Source organism: Nicotiana tomentosiformis, chromosome 4 (assembly GCF_000390325.3).
Source record: "Nicotiana tomentosiformis chromosome 4, ASM39032v3, whole genome shotgun sequence".
NCBI classification, from domain to species: domain Eukaryota; kingdom Viridiplantae; phylum Streptophyta; class Magnoliopsida; order Solanales; family Solanaceae; genus Nicotiana; species Nicotiana tomentosiformis.
Window position 1 is genome coordinate 23,361,886 of NC_090815.1, and position 18,482 is coordinate 23,380,367.

Consider the following 18,482-nt stretch of genomic DNA (forward strand, 5'->3'; position numbering starts at 1 on the left):
AGCACTTCAGGAATGAATCTAAACCCGTTCAAGGACGAACATTTGTTTAAGAGGTGGAGAATATAATGACGCAACCGGTTATTTTACTTTTTAGAACCTCGTTCCCCTAAATAAGACTTCTCGTACTTGATTTTACTGATTTATGACTTGCGGGGATGGTTGGTTTGGGATTTGAAAGAGTTTGGATTGAAATCGGAACACGTGGTTCCTTAAGGTTGGCTTAAAAGGCCAAGTTTGACTTTGGTCAATATTATAAGTAAAAGACCTCGGAATCAGGATTTGATGGTTCCAATAGGTTCGTATGATAGTTTCGGACTTGGGCGTATGTTCGGATCGGGTTTTGGATGACCCGGGAGCGTTTTGGCGCCCAATAGTGAAAGTTTATTCTTGAAGAACTTTAAAGTTCTTTAAATTTGGTTTGAAGCGGGTTTTGGTGTTATCAAGGTACAAATTGAATTTCGAGACCAGGAATAGTTTCGTAATGTCATTTAAGACTTGCAAGCAAAATTTGGTGTCATTCCGAGTAGTCTAAGCATGATTCGACGTATTCAGAGGATTTGGAAAACTTGAAGGATTCAATTTGGTTTTGGGGTATGATTCTTGGTTTCGTTGTTGTTTTTCGCGTTTTGAGAGTTCGCGTAAGGCGACTCGCATTCGCGTAGAGTAACTGGGCTGGCTGGGGCCGCTTTGTTCTTCGCGTTCGCGAAGCAACCAAACCCTCGTTCCAAATTTTCACAATACTGACAGCAAATCGCGAGGCATAAAGACCTCATAATTATTTACCCGAATTAACGAGTCACATTTAACGCCATCTGGACACTCATTTCACAGGCTAAAACTTAATATTTACAGCACGAATATGCACAAAACATACATACAAAATGCCTAATAGGCATGACTCCTTATTAATACTATAGTACAAATTTAATTTCACAAAGGGAGAATTTAAACTCATAAAGTTTTCACCACAAGTATCTCATCCTTATACAACTTCCACCGCGGGTTGTAGCCCTGTTTAAATATTTCACATCATATAAAAATGTAAGGATCTCATCCTCAACTCCGAATCACAAGTATTTTGCACATTGTGCCAACTGAGATTTTTCAGTCCCTTTCTTTCTTCTTTTTAATAAATTTCGTAAATAATTTTCACAACACGTAATGAACCCCCATACCAATAGGGCATATAATTCATAAATTGAGATCAATTATTCCGAAATCATATCAAAACCCGTTATAATGAGTAATAGAAAGTCACACTTGGACTTATAACCCTCAATCGTGTACAAAAATAAAAATAATAGACACAGGCTAATATCATCAAATCTCCGAACAGGGATAAACATATAAGTGTGTCACAAAATTACGAAGCTCACCCATAAGCGGAGCATAATAGGAGGACTCGCCTCAATATTCAGAACCGAATCAAATTAAGGGAAATATCCCTTTATAACAAATCGGGATCGTACCTGTAATGACACCATCTGGTGTGGTGGCCTCAGCCACACCATAGTAAATATATCAACGGGCTGGGCCTCCCCCTCTAGGGCGCCCCCTATCCGCCTGTTCTCCACCCTTAATTGGCTGTGCACGTGGAGTATTAACTGAAATAATGTATGTAGCCTGAGTGTTCTGATAAAATCCATCCCTCCCAAATCTGGGACAATCTCTCGTGATGTGCCTAGTATCACCACACCCTTTGAGGTCACGACTGTTCGTACTGAGTCTGTGCCGGATAACTGGAATAACCATGTCACGACCTAAAATTTTAACCTATCATGATGGCGCTTATCTTGATACTAGGCAAGCCGATAATCTCGATAAACCACATTTTTTCTTAAGTTTGAAAATACCATAATTAAATACAATACAAAATCCCACAAATACTGATATGAACACTCCCCAAAACTTGGTGTCACTGAGTACATGAGCATCTAATATGAATACAAGTCTCGAAAAGCAAGGTCTATAATAGTCTAAGACCAAAATGCAGTAATAAGGAGATAGGGATGGAGAGACAAGGTCTGCGGAACACAAAAACTACGTTAAAATTTCATGAAAATCAATTGCGCGAAAGGATCAACACCCGCTATGTCTGGGAATACCTGGATCTGCACACGAAGTGCTGGGTGTAGTATGAGTACAACCAACTCAGCAAGTAACAATAATAACTAGGGAACTGAAGATAATGACTAGCTACACAATTATAGTTCACTTTTAGTAATTCCAGAAAAGAATAGACATGCTTTTAAATTTGGCAGTTTAAGTCAAATCAATTTTATACAGTTCAAGTTCATGTAATACGGATATAAAATCTTTCTGAGATTTCACAACAATGACAGATAGCAACCAAGTGCAAACATAAATGCAAAGCAAGTACAGCCTCTCAGGTAACAATCACTCAACTCATCACAACGGCTCAACCACTCGGCTCTCAGCTCTCAACACTCACACTCAATGGGTATCCACGCTCACTGGGTGTGTACAGACTCTGGGGTAGCTCCTACAACCCAAGCGCTATAATCTACACGGATAACTCACGTGCCATAATATAAATATCTGGATCCGTACAGCCAACTCACGTGCTGCACGACCAACTCACGTGCTATAGTATAATATAAGGATCCCCACGGACAACTCACATGCTGCACGACCAACTCACGTGCTATAGTATAATATAAGGATCCGCACGGAAAACTCACGTGCTGTAATAATATATCTCACAGTCAGGCCCTCGACCTTGCTCAGTCATAAATCTCTCTAGTCTCTCGGGCTCTCAGAAATCATGAAAATCAGCCCAAACAATAATGATATGATGCATCAATAATGACCAATAGAGACTGAGATAAAATAATCAAGTAAATTGTGACTGAGTACAAACAACAATTAAGCAAATAGTTCAACATGTACACGACCCAAACTGATGGGCTGCGATCGGCACCCGGTACCTTAGTCAACCGAGTACCAACGTAATATATCTTTCTTATTACATCATCATATACACGTGACATACGGGCCTAATAGGCCAACATGATCATTTATATACTCAAAATATATGCCGGCAAGGCCATACACGCATTCGTATACATGACATCTGTCTATAAGCCTCTAAGAGTACATACTTATCACAAAGGTCGGGGAAGGGCCCCGCCATACCAAACAATACACGTCTAAATCATACTGACCAAACAAGAAACTCCAGAGTAAATGGAGCGCACCAACATCTTCCGCTGATCTGATGGCCTACTTGGAGGACTCTTGACCTGTCTATTGGAACCTGCGGGCATGAAACACAATGTCCCAGGCAAAAGGGACGTTAGTACGAATAATGTACCGAGTATGTAAGTCACATAAATAAGTACATAACAGACATGGAAGAAATATAGAGTAAATGACTCAACCTGTAAGTTTGGATAACTCTGTAAATCATGAAATAATTATAGTGTCATGAATATGCGTATGAATGTCATGTCGTGCATAGGTACATGTTTCATAACATCATCAGGCCTTTGAGGGCATCCCATCATATCATCTCGTCCACTGTAGGCAAAATCATCAACGTATACCAGCTGATCAGGTGGTGGTGCGTATATAACGCCATAACCTTTCCCATATCCCATATACACATATATATATATATATATATATATATATATATATATATATATATATATATATATATATATATAAAACCTTCTTGTCATGGGTCAATGTGCATGTATAAATGTATAAATGCATATGAAACACGTTAATAAAACCTCTCAGTACGTCATAAGACCATTATGCCTATGATTAATATCATGAAATAAACTTTACCAACTTACGTATTTTTTTGAGACCCATGAACATGTGATAAAATAATATGACACGTGGGAAATCAATAACATAAGCATCTCTAATATTTTTATGAATAGAGTCATGTATAGAAATTATGCATTTTCTCATTTCGTTTGTGTCGTATGGATCATGCCAAAACAAATAAGGGTTAGCCTTAACATACCCGAATCCCTTAAGCAATTGAGACCTGAGCCGCAGAATCCAACAATATATTTATGGCATGTAGGCTTTTTACGCTGTAACAGAAAGCTGACATTGTAAACTGAAGTATTTCAAGGTACATAGGGAATTCCTAGTTCCTTCAAAGAATATTTGGCTTATCTTCCATATAACCCATATAATTCATAAAGATAAAACCTTTTTTTTGAGTCTCATCCGTCATTTTTTTGTATCCAAAAAGAATGAAGCTTAGACATTTCAAATGATTCCTTTAAAAGGGTTAGTTAGTAGGTCCCACTAGTTAGATGACTTGGCCACAAATCTTCCCAAATTTTGCCACCTTGATATGTGACTTTAAGAGTCACAATTTGAAGCTAATCCTACTGCCACGTGGGGTGGGGTGAGGAAATTTCAATCTTTATCCACTTATTAGGTAATTAGGTAATGTCTCGTTACCCGGTAATTAATCAATTATCTGCATAATTAAGAATCATCTCAAATTACTTTAAAACACTACTCACTTTTTAACATACTTTATACACCTTACTATCATGGCCATGTGGTATTTTGTATGGTACTAGTCCATAAATATCGGGTATTAACGCTCGGCCATAATCATATTTCATAGCATAATCATATTTCATAGCATCCCAATGTTATTCACCTTATGTAGGTATTTTAATCATGTACCATTTACCACAGTTACACCCTCATTCTATTACCAGGGCAACATTCCATCTCTTCTAAATGTTACTAGTCTTAAACTCCTTTGAGTTCATTCAAGCTATACTGATATTTCCATAACTTAGAGAAACCATCAGCTCTCTTATTTTCATGGGCTTAATCCCGAGGACTTATCCATTCTCGTCACCTCCTCACTCGCCCTTTCTTATCCTTACTCCTGTCTTCCTAAAATCTTGTCGTTTTATCATACTTTAGCTTGTGACCTACACATATCTATTTATACTGCTCGCAATCTTGCTTGCACCATAGATTTTCTTGTATTATTCTGGAACATCAAGCGATACATCTCATTGTCTCTAACTCTTCTTTACTTTTTCGGCTAGGTCTCTCGGTACCTAGAAACCATAGGCTGAAAGTTATACTACTGACGATGACGCTATCATTCCTGGGTACTGAATACTCGCGCTTCTAGACTTTTATCTGCAGTATGGACTATTCACCATCTTCTGCACTTGATTATCTCGTACGTTATTCACCTTTACCTTATTTGCTTTAAAATCTCACATCACATCGTCTATATCTTTCATAACTTCCCCTCCACATAGGTATGATTTACATCCACAACTTGAAGCTCTATTATAATACTTGCACCTCTAGTGCATACACAATCTGGTGAGAGCTTCATACTGACTTCTTAGGAGGCTGGTACTCTTCTGACTGGCTTTATCATAGAGCTATTATAGAATATGGCTATTGTACTATCTCTACTGTACCTCTGATATTTAAGAGTGATCCTGTAATGTTCTCAATCGCTAGGTCTATAATTTTCTGGGTCCAATAATCAGATTTCTGATTTACTTCGTTGATGTAACTCCATAGTTTCCTCTTCCTTCTGATCAGCCTTTATGTAGGCTTAAGCTATCTTCCGATCTGCTGCACATGGTATTACTTTAGCCTTTCATGGATGTTATGGAATATCCAGGATACAATCTTTTAACAATTCAATCCCTTGTCTATGACCTGGACTCTGTTCTTTATTTTAACTTATACCGGAGTCTTCTATAGCTGTATGATTGGCAACATAAATGCTGCATGGATAATACTCCGAAATATTAAGTGCGTTCATAATGTAACTAACTCTGGATTGTTGATCTATCGTGGCCATGTGGTACCTTGTATGGTATTAGTCCATAAATATCGGGTATTAACGCTCAGCCCATATTTTATCCCAACATGCCAATCTTGGACGAAAATTCATTTTCTTTGACTTGCTTCCCATCTCACCTTTACGAATCTACTCATCACTTGTCTGCAATAGCATAATGCTTATAATCTCATAATAATCCCATTCCCGAACTTACGTTGATTAACTTACGACGAAACTTTAATGTACGAAAATGCGGGATATAATATCTCATTTTCGAGATTTCACCAATTTGTTTATGGCGTACTTTTACGTACAAAAATATGGGGTGTACCATCTGGGTCCCAACAGTACCAACATGTAGCCTAAACATGGTTTCTAGTCAAATTTCCATAACACATAAAGAGCACATAGCTAACAACAAGTTATTCAACTTTACAGTCTCACGGGTCCGCACGCCCGTCACCTAGCATGTGCGTCACCTCCAAAGTAATCACATGATACCAAATTTCGGGGTTTCATACCCTCAGGACCAGATTTAAAACTGTTACTTACCTCAAACCGTAAAAATTTTATTCGGCTAAGCCCTTATCTCGTGAATTTGCCTCCAAACGCCTCGAATCTAGCCACAAATAATGCGTTTCAGTCAATAAAATTTATTGGAATTAATTCCATATGAAAATACAATTTTCCTACAAAATTCCGAATTTTAGCTCAAAAATTGCCGGTAGGGCCCACATCTCGGAACGCGATAAAAGTTACAAAATCTGGAAGCCCATTCAACCACGAGTCTAACCATACTAATTTTACCAAAATCCGACCTCAACTCGACCCCCAAAACCTCAAATCTTATTTTCAAATCCCTAAGTTCAAACTTACACCTCAAAAACTTGTCATGACCTAAAATCCCAACCTGTCGTGATGACACCTATCTTGATACTAGGAAAGCCGATAATCTCGATAAACCATAATTTTTCTTAAGTTTGAAAATACCATAATTAAATACAATATAAAATCCCACAAATACTGATATGAACACTCCCAAAAACCTGATGTCACTAAGTACATGAGCATCTAATATGAATACAAGTCTCGAAAAGCAAGGTCTATAATAGTCTAAGACCAAAATACAGTAATAAGGAGATAGGGAAGGAGCGACAAGGTCTGCGGAATACAGAAACTACCTCAAAGTTTCATGAAAATCAATTGCGCGAAAGGATCAACACCCGCTATGTCTGGGAAGACCTGGATCTGCACACGAAGTACAGGGTGTAGTATGAGTACAACCAACTCAGCAAGTAACAATAATAACTAGGGAACTAAAGATAATGACGAGCTACACAGTTATAGTTCACTTTCAGTAATTCTAGAAAAGAATAGACATGCTTTCAAATCCAGCAGTTTAAGTCAAATCAATTTTATACAGTTCAAGTTCATGTAATCCGGATATAAATCTTTTAGAGATTTCACAACAATGACAGATAGCAACTATAACGACCCGATTTGTCATTTTAAGAATTTACTCCCCGTTCAGTGACTTAAGGTCTCGAGCAGCTTCGCAATATGTATTATGACCCGCGGGTGTAGTCGAGTTTGATTTTCAGAAGATTAGGAATTTAATTAAAGGAACAATTCTTATTTAGAAGCTTAAATGGAAAGAGTTGACCGAAGAGTTGACTTTTGAGCAAACGACCTCAGAATGGAATTTTGATGATGTCAATAGCATCGTATGATGATTTCGGACTTAGGCGTATGTTCAGATTTAGAGTTGGAAGTCCGTAGGACAATTTGACGCATTTTGGCGTAATTTAGAAAATAGAAGAATTTGGAAAGTCCGACCGAAGGGTGAAATTTTGATAACGAGGTCGAATTTCGATTCCGGAAATGAGGATAGTTCCATGTCATCAATTATGACTTGTGTGCAAAATTTGAAGTCATTCCGAATTGATTTGATAAGTTTCGGTGCAAAATATAGAAGTTGGAGGATTTGAAAACTTATAATTCGATTCAATGCGCAATTCATAATTTTGGCGTTATTTGATGTGGTTTGAAGCCTCGACTAAGTTCGTATTGTATTTTTGGATATTTTGTTATAATTGGTTGAGGTCCCGGGGACCTCAGGTGAATTTCGGAAAGTTAACGGAACAATTCGGACTTGCAAGAAGCTGTTGGAAAATGGCAGCCGCTGTTGGAATCGCACCTGCGGAATTTTGGGCATGCAGCAGTGAGGGAGCCATCGCAGAAGCGAAGATGGAAGGGCATGGTAGTGGTCGCAGGTGCGAAGAAAATCCCGCACCTGCGGAACCGCAGAAGCGGGAAAAGAAGGCGCAGAAGCGGCTATTTGCGCAGATGCGCATGTTGCATTGCACCTACGAATGCGCAGGAGCGAAAAGGATTCCGTAGGTGGGATGTGTTTGTTGGTAGTGGATGTCGCAGAAGCGAGAATTGGCTCGCCAAAGTGAACTCGCAAGTGCGATAAAATGGTCCGCAGGTGCGCAAACTGGGTAGAATGTTAAAGACCAAAAATGGTCATTTCGCCATTTTCGTTTTGGGATTTTTGGATCTCGAATTTGGGCGATTCTGGAGGGATTCTTCACAAGCTTGGTTGGGGTAAGTGTTCTATATCCTAAATTGATTATATTTTATGAATCTACGATTATATTTATTGTTTAATTCGAATTTAAATGGAAGTTCCAAAAACGAAAATCTAAGATTTGGAGGTCGAGTTGTTATTGGAATTCGATAAAATTGGTATGGTTGAACTCGTATCGGAATGGGTGTTCGGATTTCGTGAATATTATGTCGTGTTCCGAGAAACAAGTTCCGCATTGGCTTTTGTTGACCTTTTGGAATAAATTTTTTTAAGTCGACGTATTATTATCCGGAATTATTTCCGATAAATTTTAATGAAGTTATACAAATTATTTGAATAGATTTGAGCGGTCCGGAGGTCAATTCAAGCAAGAAGGTGATTATGAAATATTGGCATAACTTCAAAAAGGTAAGTATATTGCCTATCCTTGTGTGGGGGAACTACCCCTTAGGATTTGAGTCATCTATGTTGATTGTAGTCTGTGTACGCGAGGTGGCGAGTGCGTACTCGGACTTATTTGTGGAAAGTTAGCCTTTTAGGATTCTTATGTCCTTATATTCACCGTGTATGATGTTGTTCTTGATACGCTGGAATTCCTATTTGCTAGTTTCACATTTACATGCTTTGATTAGAGATAAGTGCTTTAGGATTTACTCTTACTGTCTATTTGACCCTTATTCGACTTAACTAAAGATTTTATCTCATCTGTCGTCGTGCTATATTTTTCATAAGTGCTTATCTTTAATTGAAATCATTATTTTCTCATCCTATAATTATTTAGTCTTAATTGGAGTTATGATTATCTTCCGTTGCTTATCCTTACTTGAACTGTTGAATATTCCTCGTAATTGCTCAACCTCAAAAGGAGTTTAGATAACCTATATCTTAGTTGACTTGCCATTATTTGAAATTATTTGACTCGTGTTGGCTTCTTATTGTTGACTTGAATATTGTGAAATCGTTGCTACATTTTTGTTTTGTTTTCCCTTGTTAAGTTGTTCTCCTTGTGCCTAGCATTCTTTACTGTGGTTATTCCTTGTGAATGAGTTCTACCGTTCTTGTGATTTGAGTTCTTGAGTTGATTTGTTCGTCGTACTTTGCATCTCTGTCATTGTTGCTTTTGTACTTGTTGTGGTGATGTACGAGGTTTCTGTCGTGTTATAGTTGTTATCTCTGTTGTTTGCGCTGCATATTTAAAAATAGACTACGGACGTATTCAGGGAGATCCCCTAGCACTGCATATTTAATTGGGATACGGACGTATTCTGAGAGATCCCCTAGCACTACATATTTAAATTGGGACTACGGACGTATTCTAGGAGATCCCCTTATCTTGCATATTTATTTTGGGACTACGGACGTATTCCGGGAGATCCTCCAGCACTGTATATTTATTTTGGGACTACGGACGTATTCCGGGAGATCCCCTTACAGACGTATTCCGTGAGATCCCTTCCGTACTGCATGATTAATTCGGGACTACGGGACGGTATCCCGGTAGATTTCTCCTGTGGTTATATCTGTGTTCGGAGCTGCTAATCTTCTATGCTTAGGTGTCACAGGGTGACTTATACTCAAAGGATATTACTTGAAAAGTTTATATTTGAAAAGTATTTATCTTGAAGAAACTATGTTTGAAGAATATTTATTTGAAAGGGGTTATACTTGAAATAACTATGTTTAAAGGCTAGTTATTTGAAAAGTTTATATTTGAAAGGTTTTTATCTTGAAAGAACTATGTTTGAAAGATATTTATTTGAAAGAAGTATATTTCAAAAATAATTTCTTATTGAAAAGGATTATATTCTAAAGACCTCAATTTAAAAAAGAAAACTTACGGGTGAAAGTTTCCACTTAAAGGATTTGACTAATTTATTGGGGTTTGTTGGCTGAGACCTGATGTGAAAACTATTGCAGTTGTTGAGTTACTACTTGCCTTTACTGTATTGTGATATTTCGGTAATGGGTTGTGTTTCCGTTCATTCTTATGTGTCTTATTCTGGTGTTTCGCTATTATTTGCTATTTTTTCTTCCTTATTGCAGTTGTTATGTCGTTAGCCATATCGCGAGTTCCTTAGATAGATGTCATGTTCTGTCATCCCCATACTTATACTTGTTCAGTTTATTATTCTAGTGGGTGTCTTGACTAGTCCTCATCACTACTTCACCGATGTTAGTCTTGATACTTACTGGGCACCGCTGTGGTATGCTCATTCTACTCTTCTGCACATTTTTGTGCAGATCCAGGTATCGATCGTTAGTAGATATGCGGATCTTTACTGAGGAGACTCAAGGTAAACTTGCCGCTGTGTTCACAGGCTTCGGAGTCACCTTCCTATTTTGTATTTACACTGTTTTTACTTACTTCCGAACAATTGTATTTAGAAGTGATAGTAAACTCTGTAGAGCTTATGACTTGTACTACCAGTTTTGGGAAATTATAAATTTTGTAAAGATTTCTATATCGAGACTGTTAGATTTCTTTTGTTATTGTTGTTACTCAGTAAATATTAGGCTTACCTAGTCCCTAAGACTAGGTGCCATCACGATACCCAACAGAGGAGAAATTGGGTTGTGATAATAACCAAGTGCAACAACAAATGCAAAGCAAGTACAACCTCTCAGGCAACAATCACTCAACTCATCACAACGGCTCACCCACTCGGCTCTCATCCCTCAACACTCACACTCAATAGGTACACGTGCTTACTGGGGGTGTACAGACTCTGAAGGGGCTCCTACAGCCCAAGCTCTATAGTATGCACGGACAACTCACGTGCTGTAATAATATATCTCACAATCAGGCCCTCGACCTTGCTCAGTCATAAATCTCTCTAGTCTTTCGGGCTCTCAGAAATCATGAAAACCAACCCAAACAACAATGATATGATGCATAAATAATGAATAATAGAGATTGAGATAAAATAATCAAGTAAACTGTGACTAACTACAAACAACAATTAAGCAGATAGTTCAACATGTACACGACCTCTGTGGGTCCCAACATTACCAACATATAGACTAAACATGATTTTTAGTCAAATTTCTACAACACATAGAGAGTACATAGCTAACAACAAGTTATTCAACTTTACAGTCTCACAGGGCGGATCAAGTCACAATCCTCTCGGTGCATACCCGTCACCTAGCATGTGCGTCACCTCCAAAGTAATCACATGATACAAAATTCCGGGGTTTCATACCCTCAGGACCGGATTTAAAACTGTTACTTATCTCAAACCTTGAAAATTTTATTTCGCTAAGCCCTTACCTTGTGAATTGGCCTCCAAACGCCTGGAATCTAGCCACAAATAATGCGTTTCAGTCAATAAAATTTATTGGAATTAATTCCATATGAAAATACAATTTTCCCATAAAATTTTGAATTTTAGCTCAAACATCGCCCGTGGGACCCACGTCTCAGAACACGACAAAAGTTACAAAATCAGGAAGCCTATTCAACCATGAATCTAACCATACTAATTTTACCAAAATCCGACCTCAACTCGACCCCGAAAACCTCAAATCTTATTTTCAAATTCCTAAGTTCAAACCCCCCGATTTACACCTCAAAAACATGTAATCTAGTCGGATTATTCGATGATAATTCAATATTATGGAGTTGAAATGATCACAAGTGACTTACCTCAAGTTTCCCTCATTATAGTGTTCTTGAAGATTCTAGCAGTTTCTTGGTAGTTCATCTATAGTAGTGGCCGTGCCTTCCACCAAATGCAATTTGTTTTTCCCCTTACTTGCTGCGCAATGAGTTTTGGAGCAGCTGGCCAAATCTTTTTGAAGCAATTTAGATGAATGGACAGCAGACCACTTAATTCCTTGACTTTTAAGGAGGAACCAAGTAATTAATATCCTTGGTGAAACCATCTGAACTCCCAAAGCCGTTGTGACTGGCTTCACACAAGTGGGGCTTTACCCACTAATTGTTATAAATATACTTATCTTATGCACCCCTCAAATTGTAGCTCAAAATCTCACTTTAAGAGTTTTAAACGTGGTTCTCCACTTACCACTATATTAATCAATATTCTGGACACTTTTTAGTCACATATGCAAGGTCTAGTTTGACCAATCAACTCTCATTTATTAGACATGTCGTAATACACATCTTTAAAGTCTTTATTGCAGCTATTATAGACAATATAATGAAAGTGCTCATTGCACTTCCCATAATTAGCCATGAATTAATTTACAAGACCTCAATTAACAGCTCACTAAACTGTAGCCTAGAGAGACCTTCTTATCTCTTAAATTATGAGACTATGTGTCTCATTTCACTCTGAAATCTTTATGGACCCGAACCAACTAACCTGATAAGTCATAAAATAACTGTAAAGAATAACTTGAGCAGTAAATGGCAGAACGAGGTTATAATACTCAAAACGACCTGCCGGTTCGTTTCAAATCATTGTAAGAATTTTGTGTTGGTGGTGTACTATAAGAACTTACTGGAGAAGTAGAGTAATCTGATGTATGGACTAAGCTGACCGACTGCTCGAGCCTGCTTAGACTCCATTTCCTCACCTTGAACACCCTCAATCCTCCTCGCAATCTCCACTACTTTCTGAAATGGAGTATCAGTTTGTAACTCTCGAGCCATGCATATTTTAAGATCATAATCAAGCCCCTCAATGAATCTGCGGACCCTCTATCTGACTGTAGGTACCAAGATAGGTGCATGACGGGCTAACTCACTGAACCTGATAGCATATTCTGACGCTATCATAGTGCCCTGATGCAACCGTTCAAACTCTGTACACCGTGCATCTCGGAGAGTGGGGAACAAACTCTTTCAAAAACATCTCTGAAAATTGAGCCCAAGTAGGTGGTATTGCATCACCTGTTCTACCTTCTTCATAGACTTACCACCACTGGTACGCTGCTCCTGACAGCTAAAATGTGGTAAAGGTAACTCCGCTCACTTCCACAATACCCATGGTGTGGAGAATACTATGACACTTTTCTAGAAATCCCTGAGCATCCTCAGTAGATGTGCCACTAAATGTAGGTGTACTATACCTATTAAATATCTCAAGTCTCTTTTGTTCTTTTCTGATGCCTCTGGCCTGACCTCAGGTTGAACCGGAATAACAAGTTGTACCGATACTACACCCGAAACCTCACCAATGTGAACCTGCTTCTTTGGAGTCGTGGTAGGAGTCTGAGCTACTTCCCTAATCTGTGAAATATTTGGTGCAACAGAGATCAATCGCGCCTGAGTTAATATACCAAACATACTCAGGAACTGTGCTAAAGTCTCCTGAAGTCCGGGGGTAACAACAGGTGCTTCTGGTACCTGTCCCCCAACTGGAGCTACTGGTGGCTCCTCAACTGTTGTTTTGACAGGTGCTCTAGTCGCGACACGTGCCCTTCCTCGGCCTCTTGCGGCCCTAGCAAAATGCGCGGGTGACTAGTCAGTTGATCCGATAGCACGTGTCCTCACTATCTGTGAGAGAATAGAGATACAAAGGCTCAAATTCCAAATTCAACAAATTTCGCACGACATGAATGAAAGAAGTGAAAATTTCCTAACAGTTCTGTAGCCTCTCGAAGATAAGTATAGACATCTCCGTACCGATCCGCAAGACTCTGATAGACTCGTTCGTGACTCGTAGAACCTATGAATCTAGAGCTCTGATACAAACTTGTCAAGACCATAAAAATTCCACCACAAGTATCGTGATGGAACTTAGTCTCTAAGACTAGGTATGCCGACTATAACAACAATTCAAGCCATTTTTTAAAAATATAAATTAATACAAGTGTCAAAACCAACATCGAAAATATTCAAACAAACTCCCAAGACTGGTAATACTAGTCACGAACTCTAAGTGAATACATGAAATGATCTCAAGGATCGAATACTCAATACTGTTTGATTAATAATTAACAGTACAATAAAATGGAAAGACTCCAAGGGACTGGGACGACCAAGCAGCTCTACCTTGAATCTTTGCGATCACACTCTAACTATGTCCGAGTCTGATATCTCCAATACCTGGCTCCGCACAAAAATGTACAAAAGTGTAGAATGAGTACACCATAGTCGGTACCTAGTAAGTATCAAGACTAACCTCATTGGAGTAGTGACGAGTTACAGTCAAGACACTCACTAGTCTAATAACCTGAGCAATATAGTATACAAAAATAATAGGAAATAAATAACAATGATGGCAACAATAATCAACGAGTGATATACACAGCAGGAAAACAAGAACATCATAAATATTGCTCAACAAATAATGAATACAAGTATAACCAATTAATCAAGTCCTTCAAATATAAATTTTAAACTTATTTGTTTTTCAAATAATAATCTTCAGGATATAATACTTTCCAATAAATATATTTCGAATATACTCCCTTCACTAAATATCTTTCAAATAAATCTCTTTCAAATATAATTCTTTCAAATAAATATCTTTACAATATAATTCTTTCAAATAAATCTCTTTCAAATATAATTCCTTTCAATAAATATCTTTCCAATAAAAGTCACCCTGTGACACCTCCTTTCAAAATCATAAAATACGGGTCTCGGCCCACTTTTATATATTCATGGCACTTCGTGCCCATAATTAAATCATCATATTTTTCCGGCACCTCGTGCCCACTTTTCATATCACATCTGCACAGACAGTTCACGTGCCAGAAATAAAATCATCATATTTTTTCCGGCACATCGTGCCCACATTTCTTATCTGTTGCAGCGTGCAACCCGATCCCATATAATATTACCTGCCCGGCAATAGCCACAGGCTCAAATTTTCAACATAGCTCAAGCTATTATCAAATTTACCGAAACAATAAGACAAGTTGCACAAGATATAATGATAACCACACGAAAAATTACAACATCACATAAAAATTACGAACACAATAATCCCACATCATCACATATCATCCCCGATACTAGCCACATTTATCTCTCCTATAGCCACCCTTATCACTCTTATAATAGCCTCCCTTATCCCTCCGCCCTGACAATATTAATAGCCACCCTTATCGCTCCAATAGCCACCCTTATCACTCCGTCCAGACAATATCCCAACACAAATAATCACATTGAAATGCCACCCTTATACCCCCATAATATCAACAGTGGAATGCCACCCTTATCCGTCGCATAACAGTAACCCAAATAACACAACAATTAACACGGATATTACTACGACAACACAAAACCACATTTCATATTATAAATTGCCCATAGACCACAACCAATTCAAAAATACAACAAAATCAATTTATTTCACAGCAAATAGCCCAAGGCTCCACACAACGTATATGACACCTCGAAAACAACAACAAGGAAGGAAAATTAACTCAGCATAAAAACAACACCTTCTTTAGTCCAAGCTTTTGATAAATATATTAATACCTCAATTTAAACTTATTTAATTAATTATTTACATATGAAAAATCCATAATATAATTATTCCCAGGAAATATCAATCAACAAACACACGCAATTCACATAAATTTTAATTGACAATCACACCAAATTATCATATAAAATACAATTTCGACAAACAAGGAGCGATGCATGACAAATTCAAGGATTTACTAAGTTTCAACAATTTTCCAATTTAATACTTAAGGGATTTCAACCGATATAATTTGCACATATAAACCAAATACATACTCGTCACCTCACGTACATAGTTTTAAATTACCCAATTTTCTCATAAGACTCAATGCCTAAGGGGTAATTCCCCCACTCAAGGTTAGGCAAGATACTTACCTTTTGAAGTTAAGCCGATATTCCAACATAGCCTTCTTGCTTGAATTGACCTCCGGACAGCTCAAATCTTGTCAGCATTGGCTACGATAACATCACCATAATGTCCTAGTGCAACTCCAAGTGGTCTACTGCCAGTGAAAACCCAGTCCTCCACCCTCGAATCCCCCACTAATTTATTAGCTATTACTCGTTTGGCCCACCCATCAACACAACTAGTGTATATAACTCCCGAATTTGGATCGTAAGCTACGTATTCGGGTGATAATAGCTGGTCAACTCCGATTTGTTTTCTGTGCTACGGAGCATCTGATTGTTACGCTTTGGCACGACCATGGGTGGGTCGCTAGAGAGCACATGGGTTGGATAAGAAACCGGTTCAAAGGACTCGAGTTGGCAAACAATTACTCCTAGAATAACTGGTGTTAACACTGAGATGAAAAGAGGGGTAGGCCAAGAACTGGAAATTGTTCTTGTAGAAGAAGAAGAAGAAGTTGGGCTTGAGTTGGGCATGGCTAGTATGATTGCAAGTTGATAGCATATTTGCTCAGTTATGCGAGCAGATTAGGATTAACATTGAGAAATTTAAAATATACAATTTGTCATTATTAGTTGACTTTTCCTCGTTGTTGGCACTTAGCTTTCTTATACCAATAATATACTTTATTTGTTTAAATATGTGGGGTATTGTTTAAACAATGTCATAATTAACATTACAGACCTATTCCAACTTCCGGATTCGAAATTCGACCCCGATATCAAAGAGTCAAAATCTCAGTCAAACTTTCTAAAAACTTTCATTTTCCAACTTTCGCCAAAATGCGTCAAATTGTCCTACGGACTTCCAAATCCAAATTCGGGCATACGCCTAAGTTTGAAATTACCACATAAAACTATTGAAATCATCAAAACTCCATTCCGGAGAAGTTTGCTCAAACGTCAAACTCCGGTTAACTCTTTTCATTTAAGCTTAAAAAAATGAGAATTGTTCTTTCAATTTTTTATTTCGAATCTTCCCAAAATCAAACTCGACCGCACACGCAAGTCACAATACGTATTATGAAGTTGCTCGGAACCTTAAGTCGCTGAATGTGGCATTCACTCTTAAAACGACAAATCGAGTCATTACATTCTCCCCCTCTTAAACATACGTTCGTCCTCGAACGTGCCAAGAATTTATTCTGAGGACTTCAATTTACTAAGTGCACTTACTATACATATAATCACGAGTGATCCTACGTCATCGCAATCGTCATAAGTCCGACAACACCATCTTAGTTGAGATTATTTCTCATGTTTACAATTATAAACCTTAAAATCAAATTTCTTACACTTCAATCATTTTTCTATAAGGCCTAATTTTCACATTAAGATACGGTATTTGTCGCAACCGGCTGTAGCAACTCGTGCCTACGCACACATCATACGTATGCCCATGACCACATCTCTGGTCATAATAGTTGTTCATAATTAATTCCAGCATCGTCAACTAACCTCATATTAATCAAACCCTCGTTCCAAATTTTCACAATACTTACAGCAAATCGTGAGGCATAAAGACCTCATAATTATTTATCCGAATTAACGAGTCACATTTAACGCCACCTGGACACTCATTCATAGGCTAAAACTCAATATTTACAGCATGAATATGGCTAAATATGCACAAAAGGGAGAATTCAAATAAGCCAAACAGGCATGACTCCTTATTAATAATATAGTACAAATTTAATTTCACAAAGGGAGAATTTAAACTCATAAATTTTTCACCACAAGTACCTCGTCCTTATAAAACTTCCACCGCAGGTTGTAGCCCAGTTTAAATATTTCACATCATATAAAAATGCAAGGATCTCGTCCTCAATTCCGAATCACAAGTATTTTGCACATTGTGCCAACTGTGATTTTCCAGTCGCTTTCTTTCTTCTTTTTAATAAATTTCATAAATAATTTTCACAACACATAATAACCCCATACCAATAGGGAATATAATTCATAAATTGAGATCAATTATTTCAAAATCACATCAAAACCCGTTGTAGTGAGTTATAGAAAGTCACTTTTGGACTTATAGCCCTCAATCATGTACAAAAATAAAAATGAAAGACATGGGCTAATATCATCAAATCTCCCAACATGGATAAACATATAAGTGTGTCACAAAATTACTAAGCTCACCCATAAGCGGAGCATAATAGGAGGACTCGCCTCAATATTCAGAACCGAATCAAATTAAGGGAAATATCCCTTTATAATAAATCGGGATCGTACCTATAACGACACCATCTGGTGTGGTGGCCTCAGCC

At 37.8% G+C, this 18,482-nt stretch overlaps 1 long non-coding RNA gene across 1 annotated transcript; it reads right to left on the reverse strand.

Moving 5' to 3' along the window:
* Nucleotides 1–11,345: 11,345 nt before the first annotated feature.
* On the reverse strand, nt 11,346–16,774 carry LOC138908906 (uncharacterized). Its single transcript, XR_011415314.1, has 2 exons — nt 16,180–16,774; nt 11,346–14,433 (listed from the first exon to the last, which is right to left on the reverse strand). It is a non-coding gene; the product is annotated as an uncharacterized lncRNA (long non-coding RNA).
* Nucleotides 16,775–18,482: the final 1,708 nt, after the last annotated feature.